This window comes from Myotis daubentonii, chromosome 1, assembly GCF_963259705.1.
Source record: "Myotis daubentonii chromosome 1, mMyoDau2.1, whole genome shotgun sequence".
NCBI lineage: Eukaryota > Metazoa > Chordata > Mammalia > Chiroptera > Vespertilionidae > Myotis > Myotis daubentonii.
Genome location: NC_081840.1, coordinates 197,016,820 through 197,029,704, shown reverse-complemented (window position 1 = coordinate 197,029,704; position 12,885 = coordinate 197,016,820).

Here is a 12,885-nt window from a genome sequence, read left to right as displayed (position 1 = left end):
TATCCTGTTTAATCAATGTAACCTCACTACTTTGAAGATGTTTTATTTGGACTATAGTGATTATCTTTAATTTTAAGACATATTAATGTTCTAGATATAATTTATATTGAAAAAAATACCTTTATATTATTTACATATTCACTTCCATTATCAGTTTATATATACATGTAAAATATAGATATATCTATAAAATTGAATATAAATGTTCATTGTAAACATATTTCATTTTGTGCAAAATTCAATGTAAAATCTCAAATATATTCAAAATTAAAAGTAAGTTGATAGCATTATTAAAACCATATTATCCATATATATTGATAAGAAAAATATCCCTGAGTATGCAAATCTGAAGATGACAGTGACCATAATATAGTATAACTTAAATTTTATATACTTGTTTGGAATATTAGCATTCATGCCTCAATAACATTTGAAAGTGATTCATTAAATTACATATTTCCATAAAAGCTCTAAGTATTTAAAAATAATCTATTTGGAAACTGTTCATATCTTATAAGAATGTTAACTTTTTGATATACTCATGAGATGTAAATCCCATTACAAATACACATACAAACAAAAATAATATGTAGAAAAAAGAGTTATGAAAATGTTTTCCAAACTACATTTTATTGTTGCTAATTAAATTCCAAACAGTATGTTGTTAAATGCTTAACCTAAAAAATATTTCCTTTGGAGATTTTTGAAGATCAAAATTTAAATTTTCAAGTAATTTGCCAATCATTTCAGCAGCTGAAGAGGATTTTAAATATTTGCATAAGTTATGGTCCTAGGAAAGTTAATTTTAAAAAATATGTTACTAGAATATTTCCTTAAATGACATGTTGCTATACCCCAAAGGGTATTTAAATCATTAAATGTTTTATTTTTGCTTTATTCATCAGATACCTAGACCCAAAGAACTTATCAGATTCTATTTCAAGTCTGACAGCATGTTTAATAATTGCTTTTATTTTACTTGCTTGCCACAAGATGTTGGGACATAACACAGCAAAATCATGGTGAATCTGATTGAGTAAATATTAATAGGATGGAAAATCAGTGAATATAATGTTTATGGAAGTGCAAGTAGCAATGGAACAAATATGGTGGTAGTTAAAATTTATCAAGGACTTATAAGGATAAGTTTTTCCTAATATACTTCATTTGAATATTTAGGATGGAATTATAGCAGAGCAAAATAGAAGAGAGTTCTTGACTATATGCAAAAAATAGTGTGTCGCTTTCATTATCCTTATTCAATGAGTTTTAAATTTCCTTACCAAGTACATTTACAAGTCATTTTAAACTTTTATTAAAATTTTTAATGTTGACATTATTACAGCAGACCCCATTTGCCCACCTCCACCCTCCCCACCTCACCCACCCTTGACCTTTACCAAACTGTTGTTCATGTTCATAGGATATGCATATATGTACAATTTTTTTAAAAGTTGAAGAAATAACTAATTTGTTAGAGCATGCTATATCAAAGAATGTCTCTATAAGAAAGGTGAGGAGATCAATAATAAGTAGCAAGATTTTACCAATAGCTAATTCTTTAAGTTATTGATCATGACTACCATTATTGTCAGTAAATAAGAGAGATTTTTGTGATTAACACAAAGGGTTTGTTTGCCAGAATGCTTGAAGAAATAGTTGCAGTTCTGGGCTTTGGAAATAAAAATAATTATTACTTGCTATAAAAATCCTCTTTTCATTTCTCCTACTAGAAAATGATGCCAATAAAACTTCAGAGATTGTCATTATTTTGAATATTAGAAATATGCTTTATAGCCACATTTCTAGATCCAAGATTTAACATCATATTTTTGTCAAATGATTATATAAAGAAATAGGTGTAAAATATGATAAAAATACGATTTAGGGTAGAAATCTTGGTCTACTTTAGAAATAGTCAAATTTATATTCTTTTAGCATTGCATAAGTCTTCTTTTGTACTTCAATGAACTTGAATATCAACATCATCAAATCTTCAAGTCTAGGGATTGAAGAGGAAATTAGTTTTTACCTTAGTTGCTATTAGAGAAAATAAATGTAATAAAGCGTTACTAGCACCTTTCAGCAAAATATTTTACGTGATAAAATCTGAAAAACTGTGCTTGTTCTTTCACCAACAGCCAATAAAACTGAACAACTCTTTATAGCATAAACTAGTGGCCCAACATGCAAAATTGCACGCAGTAGGCTGCCCATTGCTTCCGTAGGAGGGAGGCAGGAGGGAGCTGTGCCGCTTCCACGGGAAGAGGGAAGGGAAGAGACCAAGAGGTGATCCATGCATCTCCTGGTGACGGTGATGCACGCAAGCCCTGCCCACCCTCACATGCCTCACTGTGCATGCAGCCCCATCCACTTGCACACACCTGCTGCACATGCACCTCCTGCTGATCAGTCATTATGCATGAGGGCATGACAACCATTTTCATATTAGCCTTTTATTATATAGGATGTGCAGTATAATGTTCAATGAAAGAATCTAGAAGATTTCTGTGCTGAAAAACTATTATTCCTGGGTAATAAGTTCAAACTTTATAAGTCTATTGAACAAAAGCTTTAGTTACAAAATTGCAATAATAATTATCTCAAATTAAAATTTAGATTTATTCTTATAGTCCACTAATTCAATCTATGCTGTTGATATTAAAACAGGAATAGATCATTGACTTTAACCCTCAAACACTTAGCATTTGGTCAAAATGTGTATTTGGCTCTCTTCTACAGGTGTGCCATTTTATTAAAATCTCCACCCAGTTGTCCTTTAGTACTACATCTCTCCTCAACTGAATGGTAAGACCTTATAACACTGGTTATCAGAATGATTTATTTGTGATGGGGAAGTGAAAATGGCCACATATGAAAATATCTAGAAAAGCTGAGATACTTTTGTGTATAATGGGAAAAATATTACAACATACCTAGAACTGACAAAAGAAAGATAAGATAATTTTCTCAGATCCTAAACCAACCATAAAGTGAAACATGTGCTGGTAACTTCACTATTATCAAAATACCAAAGGCTTAAGAACATGCATAATTGTTTACCACTTAGCTAGAAATTATGAAGTTTTTACCAGGTAACCTTGAAAAACATCTTAAATTGTTTGATCCAAGTAATTGCTCATGAATAAAACTGAGAACATTTAAAGTTAGATTTGTTTGTTTTATGTCTTATCTTTCTCACTAATGTTCAGGAAGAATAATTATAAAATCCATTAATAGTTAACATTGATGAGCTCTTCTAAATACTAATGTCTTTATTTAGTGTTGGATTGCAAGTTGTCTCAAATTTGATAAGCCCATAGAATATATAAGAGAGGAATTATTCATAAACTTAGTTCCTGGGTAAATTGAATGGTACTTAATGGATGTTCTAGCATTTTAAAAAAAAAGGCTTTGTGGCTTATTTTATTATTCACAGCAACAAATGAATTAATTATTCACAGCAATAAATTAAATTTTAATATATCAAACTTTTTAAAGAATAAATAGTGTTTTTCAGGAAATAAAAATCCAATATTAAAATACTTTTACCATTTAGCATAAGAATACATATAAAACAAAATCACCAAGTATTTTATTTACAAATAGATGTGCTCATACTTATTTCATGTTATATGGGTTGGTCAAGTCCTTTTCTGACCTGTAATCATCTGTTTTGACAGGCTTTGCTTCCTTGCCATGTATTATTTGCATTATCTTCAGTGATTACACACACACACACACACACACACACACACGATAACTTTATTTTCAAAGGATCTCTAAAAAGGCAAACTATCCTTATTTTAATTATTATAATAATAGCAGTAGATGTATTATTACAAACAAATTAAGTAGGAAACATAAGGAGCCAGAAAGAAAGAAAAAAAAAGCTAAAAGTAACTTTATGACAGGAGTAGAGTAGTTTTCTTTGCACTTTTTATAGTTTTAATGCAACTTAGAATAAATATAGAAACATGTAAAGGACACTAAGTATTGGAATTTTAATCTTTCATTTACTAAAAGCTGTGATAAATAATTTTGGAGATAAAATTTAAAATATTCACAAGATCATCAAAGAAAGGAGATATCTATATCTATCCTTCCATCTATCTATCTATCTATCTATCTATCTATCTATCTATCTATCATCTATCTACCTATCATCTATGGATTTTGCATGTGCAATCCATTGTGTGCTAAAATGGAGTTATTGGGGTGATTTAGGTAATGGAAATAAACTTTTCTAGTCTTAATTATCAGCAGAAGTGTTGGTACTTGTGCCTATGTGAAAATTGAAGGGTTGGTTCTGCCAGCATTCTAGGAATGGAATTTAGTTGTTTTGATTGTATCTTTAGTGTCCAAGTGATTTTGCATCTGTGGGAACAGAACTATATGAATTGGATATGATAAAAAAACTACAACCTACAATAGGTTTCCAAAAATTATAAGATATGTAGATTATCTATCTGTGCATCAGGATTATAGGCATGTTTCCTTGCAGTGTTTCAAGTTTGATACTAACATTCTTAATTACAAATGTCCTTCTATTTATCACATTTAATTTTGTTAAATACTTTAATATATTATTCAAGTTTTATCCTCTATAGATGGAAAACTTTCAATATGCAATGTGAATACCAACCTCTTCATTTCTTTACTCATCTCAGAAATTGGTACTGCTGCTATCTAACCAGTTGCTCAAGTAAAAGAAACTTTTGTTGTCATTTTTTTTTAATTTCAAAATCCATGTCCCCATATCTGACCTTTCTTTGATCTCTAAAGCAGTGCTTCCATTTGAAATTTCTGCAAAAGCAGATGTGTTCTTTGTCTATATCATCTAATATGGTAGCTATAGCCCCAGGTACCTATTTAAGCTCTGGAAATGCAGCTAGTGTAAATGAGGAACTGAACTTTAAGTTTAATTAAAGCAAATTTAAATAACCACATGTGGCTAGTGGTAATCATATGGGACAGTGAAGCTCTAGACATTTGTAATCAACTACCTAATTATTATCTTTTCTTAAATTTGCTACAAGAATTTCAAACTTAATTCCACTAGACTCAGTGCTCTTGGTGTTTCAGGCAACCTGCCAACTGGGTCCCCCTCACTTTTCTTATATAAGGTTTGTCATTACCACCCTTTATCTGCTTACAGTATTAACATTTGATGGCAATATCAGTATTATTTGATACTCTAGTGGGTTATGTATTTTTGTTGTTTTCTTTATTATGAAAGAAGGGATCTTAACTGTTTTTATTACCACTCTATCCACAGAGTGTAGAAGACTGTTATCATATAGTAATTATTTAACATCTCATTAATGAATGAATAACATGCATTTTATTAAATTTATTGGGTTAATATTGGTGAATAAGATCATGTCAGTTTCAAGTGGACATTTCTATGATACATGGTCTGATATTGTATTAGATCTGACTTTTATGAGTAATCTATCCTCAGGGTTCTTTCCTATGTATAAATACCATTGTCCCTCAATATGCATGGGAGATTTGTTCTAGAACCCCATGGATACCAAACTCCACAGATGCTCAAATCCCTCAGATAGGCCCACCATGCCCTTGGGTTCTGTGTCCTTGTATTCAAACAATTGCAGGTCGAAGATACTTTCCATCCACAGGTGCAGAAACCTATGGAATAGGATGCCTGATGGCAGATTATAAAAATACTTACTTTATAAGTTATTTACTGCCAGAATGATATTAAGCTTGTATATGGCATATAGTCAATAAATGTGGGCCATTATACGACTAGTAATCATAATTACTGTTTTAGTTTTAACTTTGATTGATATTCTTAGCCTTGTTTCTTACATTTTCTAGAATCTGTTCATTCATCTACTTCATGGAATGCTTAGATGTTTTAATCTCTGATTTTATATTTTTCACTTAAGAATGCCTTTGATGCAGTAATATATATATATATATATATATATATATATATAATCAGTTTTTAAAATATTTTTATTTACTAGAGAAGAATGAAGAGGAAGAGAGAGAGAGAGATAGAAACATCAATGATGAGAGAGAAGCATTGATTGGCTGCCTCCTGCATGCCCCCTACTGGTGATTGAGCCCGCAGCCCAGGCATATGCCCTGACTGAAATCAAACCCTGGATGGACCCTTCAGTCCACAGGCTGATGCTCTAACCATTGAACCAAACTAGCTGAGGATGATGCAGTAAATATTAAAATTTTAGTACATCTCAATCCTTGAGTACATATATTTTAATAGTCTGTATGACAAAATGGAAAGTAAACATAAAGCACCTTTGTATAGCAGAGTATGCTGGCTTGTCTCTAGGAAAAGCATTTGTATGATTTTAGATGAGTTGGGAGCTGAACTAGGACCTTTCCTCATGAAATGCCAAATTTACTTAAAAGAATGTATCTATTTTTATTCAAATGTGAGTGCGTGTCAGACTTACATATATATATATTAAGTAAGCCTGTCACTTCCAGGAAAAGAACTTGTAGCATTTGTTGCTGGGGATAAAAATCTGAGCTTTCAATTTGGAAAAACTTGTCTGCCACAGTGAATTTGACAACATACTAATACTTTTCTAATGTGATGGGTAGTGATATTAATAAATGTGATTGTTTGATATCATACAATGAACTAGGTCAACTTTTAAAAAATCTACTTAACAATGAATTAATCATTATCTTCCAAATGACCAAAGTATAATGTTATGTAGTCATGTTTGGGTAAAATACTCATTCTAAGTGCAAAAATCAACCAATGGCTTTTAATGTAACAATGTAAAATAAGTTCATGAGTGTGAGTTCATATTCTTTATTGTAACTAACCTGTAAGTAACTATGACTTATGGAGCTCTGGTATATTATCAGAGAAGAGTAGCTACAATTATCTGGAAAGATTATTAAGTACTCCTCTCTTTCCAACTATATACTTGAGTAGGACCATATCTTTTGCTTCACCTACTTGGACCTAAACAACATGCCACAACAGATTGAAGGCAGATGTAGATGTGAGAATCTATGTGTCTCCTATAGAGGTAGACATGGAAGAGATTGCAAAAATGCAAAATTGCCACTTAGCACACTAATTTTATTTTGGAAAATGTACTTTTTGTCAAATTATGTTATATATGTTAAGTTATAATGAGTTTAGTTTATTATTGGTTCTGCTTTTTAAATCTCTGATTTTAGAACCAGCAAACTTCCACAGTTCTGAATATGATTTCATTCTCTAGTGCATCTTTCAAATGAATTAAAATTGTACTAAATATGAACATAGATTACATTCCCCATTTTGTGTCTTTGATCAGTATTTTAGAAAATTTATTCTTTCTCTAATGACTCAAGGAATCACAATGCTGACCGTTTAAAATAACCAATTACTGCATATGTTCACTTTACTGAGTTCAAATTTTAGACTGTTGACATTATCCAGTTCTCTTTAGATTTTATCATATATTTTCTTGGAAGTGTTTGTCTGCTTGACAGATTTGACTTGGAAAATAAAAAGGCAGGAAGACATAATGGCATCTGTGTTCAATTTGTATGTGATTTTCATGTTATTTACTTCTTTAACTGGCATTTTTATACTTAGCACAACAATGCCAATAGATCAATTAAAAATGACCTGGAATTCTGATGCACCATATGTGTTACATTTAGAAAGCAATAAAAGGAAAGTAAATTGGAAGAAAAAGACAGTTACTTTGCCTTAGACTAAGTAGAAGAAACCCTAACTGCTGCACATGCCCATTAATCATTAAATTACAGTAACAGGATCTGTTAGTTGGGAAGAATGGACTATTTACATTAAAATCTGTCAATTTAAATTTAATAAAAACAAAAAAATCAATAATAATGCATTTAAATTCAAACAGTCATCACAGCAATGCAATAGCAATCAGTCATATTTACCAAGACCACGCATGTTATAATCCTCCTGATCCCCATATAATTACTAGCTTTGCCTCTTGAATTATCAACAGCTCTCATGGCTTATTGCCTCATACTTGCTTAATAAGCATCTGCAATCAATAATCTTGCCACAGAGTAAGAGGCAACCAGCCAGCCAGGCCCAGGGTGTAAATGCTGCAGAAGTGATCATTATATCGGTGTGAATGGCAAGGAAGTGGCTGTGCTAATGGGATAGGCCTGCAGTACCTGGTGAAGAGGTAATTTTGAAAAGCTGCTTACTGGAATGTGTAGATCTTACCATGATTGGTGTCTTCTAAGTATGGGGAACAGCCAGTCACCCTTAAAAACACTTCACATCCTTCCCAGAGTTGCTTTTATGGTGATCATCATCTCTAGCATCTGTCTTCTGTATCTTACGACCAACACAACACATTCAGTTTGCCTGAAATGATGTTTATCCAACTAGAAAAGCAAACAGTTATTCTCTTCATACACATGGTATATGCTGGAGAACAGGAATTTACATTCAAATTTGAGTATTAGTGCCTTTTTGATGATAAGAGTTTAAGGACCAATTATAGTTGTCAAAAACGTTTGAAAACTTCTATTAATCCATTCACATGGAAAATAAAATTGAAAATTCCAATAGAGCAAATGTGTTGCATGGATAGCAACATCATATTGTTTATTTTATTCAGTCTGTTGAATTACAAAGATTCCCATGTTTTTGCAAAAGGGACATTTAAAAACATCATCACCAGGGAAATGTCATTTAATGTTTAATCTTGTAAATATTAGCTGTGCTCATTATTTCTATTATTTAACATTTACCTTTTATTTACAACTTAGGGGACTTTACAGAATATATTTAAAAAACACCAATTTTGTTCCCACAGTATTTGTATTAAATAGAAAACAGAAAAGTAATCACTTATAAACTAAGGTGCAGGCATCTTAATTTATATTAATTAAGTAAAGTTACAGGTACACTGAATTACCTGTAAAATGGATGTTAATGCAGTTCAATATTATAAAATGTGTTGCCTGTAGAGTATTAGAAGGGGCCCCCAGGTCTCGGGTGGGGTTTCTTTTAGGGATGATTGCCCACCAGAGGAGAGGTCTCTCACTGGCCTATATTAAAGACCTCCTCAGGCCCCTACTGGAGCCTTCAGCAATGAAGGGATTGAGCTTGAAAACCTGTCCATGTGGCTGGGCACTGTAGAGTGAAAGAGCCCTAGCCAGTTTGGCTCAGTTGATAGAGTGTCAGCCTACGGACTGAAGGGTCCCAGGTCAAGGGCACATGCCTGGGTTGTGGGCTCCATCCCCAGTAGGGGGCATGCAGGAGGCAGCTGATCAATGATCTCTCTCACCATTGATGTTTTTCTCTCTTTCTCCCTCTCCCTTTCTCTCTGAAATCAATAAAAATATATTAACAAAAGAAGAATGAAAGAGTGTTGCCAGGCCCCACCACCAGGAATAAAACTAACAATACAAGAAAATTTAGGCAAGTGGTTATTATCACAGAGCACTATCAGGGCTATGAAGTTTATTTAGTGAAAAAGATTTCCAGTTTCTAGAATGGTAATATTTAAAAAAAATTATCTTTATACCTTTTCTTAATTCTTTGTAGTGCTCACTAGTATTTTATTTTTAGGAGTGCTCACTAGTATATTATTTTTTTGCTCAAGGGAAGCAAAAAAAAACAAACACACACACACACACAAAAACTGGAAATGAATAAGACTCTCTATAAAGCTGAGGCTTGTGGGGAAGAGGAGACTCAGGTACAGGGTAGATAGAATCAGTGGAAAGGGAAATAATTCTTTGGGGTCAACTATAGGGAGAGAAGGGAAAATAAACCTTGTCTGTTAGATTAAAAAGGAGATATTCACATGTGCTTTAGAAACAGATTAGACCTTGCATAGAAATAAATGTTTTCATTGCTTGCAATAATTGGCTCCTTATGTTTTATATACATGGCATCTTTATTTTTTAGTTATTTAAAATATGTTTGTGTTGACTTTTAGAAAGAGAGGAAGGGGAGGGAGAGAAACATCCATCAGTTGCCTCCTGTACACACTCCAGCTGGGGATCGTACCAGCAACCTGTGTATGTGTCCTGACCGGGAACTGAACAGGCGATCCTTTGGTGCAAGGGAGGATGCTCAACCAACTGAGCCACACAGGCAAGGGCAGGGCATCTCAATTTTAAAATTGTAATATTTCACTAATATCTCACACTCAAAATACCTAGTATTAAATTCATCAACTTTTTCAATTTTTTTCTTATTTTCAAATATTAGGACAGAGCCTTCTGTCAAGAAAATATCACAGTATGACCTTGACAATTTTATCGTCTAAATAACTAATTAAAATATATCAAAATGAATAACTGCAAAGCTTTATTTGTTCAAACTGAGGTTCATGATGAGATCTTTGAAAGTCTGCTAGATCTCTGATTTTTAAAATTTTAATTTCATAACGAACTATAAGAAAAAGTTAATTTAAGTATAGTTAGGATTATCTGTATTATCATTTTTTAACCAACTGGGGGAAAATTCTTACTGATATATGTGACCAATAATGTTGACACTAAGTCATGCTACTTTAATTTTCCTAAGCTTATAATATTATACCTATGTGATATATTCAGTCACAGTGAAGAAACAATAATGTCTTGTGCAAAATAAAGTGTGAACAATGCTTTAGTTCAGTTGTAGAAAATATGTTGGAAAATTGAGATATGATGTATCACATAGCCATAGAGCTTCCTGAATTAAAAGAGCCCATGGTATCATGTCAGCAGCTGTGATTTTCAAATGGCACTCCTCATATGAAATGAATGCTATTAATTTGAATAAGTATTACCATTTTTGTTCATATTTAACATATTTATTTGATTAGATATGTTACACCATAAAAGCTATAAGCATTAAATGTTAATTTGTACATATCCAAGTAATATTATAAGAAAGCTAGAGGCCTGGTGCACAAAAATTCATGCACTCAGGGGGGGATTCCCTCAGCTCAGCCTGCATCCTCTCATAATCTAGGACCCCTCGGGTAGGGTCCCTAGGCCTGGCCTGAGATCAGGGCCTATCAGGGCTTTCCTTCCCCCAGCTGTAGACAGCTGGCCCCACCCCCACAGATGCCACTGCTTGCCATCTGTGAAGCCCTGCCTTCTGCTCCACTGCCACTGGGTGGCTTCCCTCTTCAGGTGACAGGTGTGGGATGTAATGGCTTGGCTGGCCTGGGCCTCCCTCTTTCTTTGTTGGGGGGCAGGGCCAGCCCTGCGAGTGCCCGTATGTCTACCTGATCACCCCTAACTGCTTGCCTGCCTAACTGATCACCCCTGACCACTTGTCTGCCTACCTGATCAACCCTAACTGCTTGCAGGGGGGTGGGGCCAGCCCTGTGAAGGGCCATCTGCCTACCTGATTGCTCCTAATCACTTCTCTGTCTACCTGATTTCCCCTAACTGCTGGTCTGCCTACCTGAGCGCCCCTAACCACTTGCCTGCCTGCCTGATCACCCCTCACCACTTGCTTGGGGGCTGTGCCAACCCTGCAAGAGGCCATGGTGGTTCTGGTCTCTGGTCATTCCAGTCATACACTTATGGTAGCTGGTCTTTTATTATATAGGATAGGCAACACTAGAGATTCACATCTTACACTGGGTTGAAAAACACTGCTATAGTACTGAGTATATAAAAATGTATAACTATTAATTCTTAATAAAACCCTAAAGTTCTTCAAAAAGTAGAGCCAATCTCGCTTGACAAAATTTTTGGCCAATAGGAGGACATTTCATGAGAAGTTTGACTCATCCAGACTCCTTGTTTTTCTAACACATCACGTATATTTCCTGCCTTTGCATCTATAGTCACTGATTGCCCCCTTGACAGGAATTTCCCTCTGTTCCCATCACTGACTTTATTAAACTATTTAATTACATAGCTGAACTCTACAAGTCAGGAGTAGACAATAGAGCTTCTATCTACCCCTGACTTACCTAATATGTAGTATTTTGAAAAAAATATTTGCTACTTGACACACCTTAATTTACCACTCACATATTATTATATACTAGAGGCCCAGTGCACAACAATTTGTGCACTTGGGGGGGGGGGGTCCCTCAGCCCGGCCTGTGCCCTCTCACAGTCTGGACCCCTCGGGGGAAGACCACCTTCTGGATTAGGACCGCACCCTGGGGGATTGGGCCTAAACTGGCAGTCAGACATCCTACTGGCAGCCCAGGAGCCCTCGGGGTATGTCCACTTGCCAGTGGGGAGCAGGCCTAAGCTGCAGTCAGACATCCTTAGCGCTGCTGAGGAGGCGGGAGAAGCTCCCACCACCACCGCTGTACTGGCAGCTGTCAGCCTGGCTTGTAGCTGAGCAGAGCTCACCCTGTGGGAGCACACTGACCACCATGGGACAACTCCTGCATTGAGTGTCTGCCCCCTGGTGGTCAGTATGTGTCATTCCCAGTCATTCTGCTGTTAGGGTCAATTTGCATACTGCCCTTTTATTATATAGGATAGAGGCCTGGTGATTGGGTGGGGGCTGGCTGGTTTGCCCTGAAGGCTGTCCCGGATCAGGGTGGGGGGGCCCGCTGGGGTGCCTGGCCAGCCTGGGTGAGAGGCTTATGGCTGTTTGCAGGCTAGCCACAGCCCCTTCAGGGTGGGGGTCCCCACTGGGGTGCCTGGCCAACCTGGGTGAGTGTCTGATGGCTGTTTGTAGGCTGACCAAGCTTCCAGTGGGGACCCTCCACCCCATGGGGGTTTGGCCATCCTGGGTGAGGGGCTTATGGCTGTTTGCAAGCTGGCCATGGCCCCCAGCCACCCAAGCTCCCAGTGGAGGCTGGCTGGCAGCAGGTATCTGGGATTTATTTAACTTGTATAATTGAAACTTTGTTTCCTTGAGCGGAGGCCACAGCCGGCCAGGGCAGGCGGGAAGCTTGGCTTCCTCCA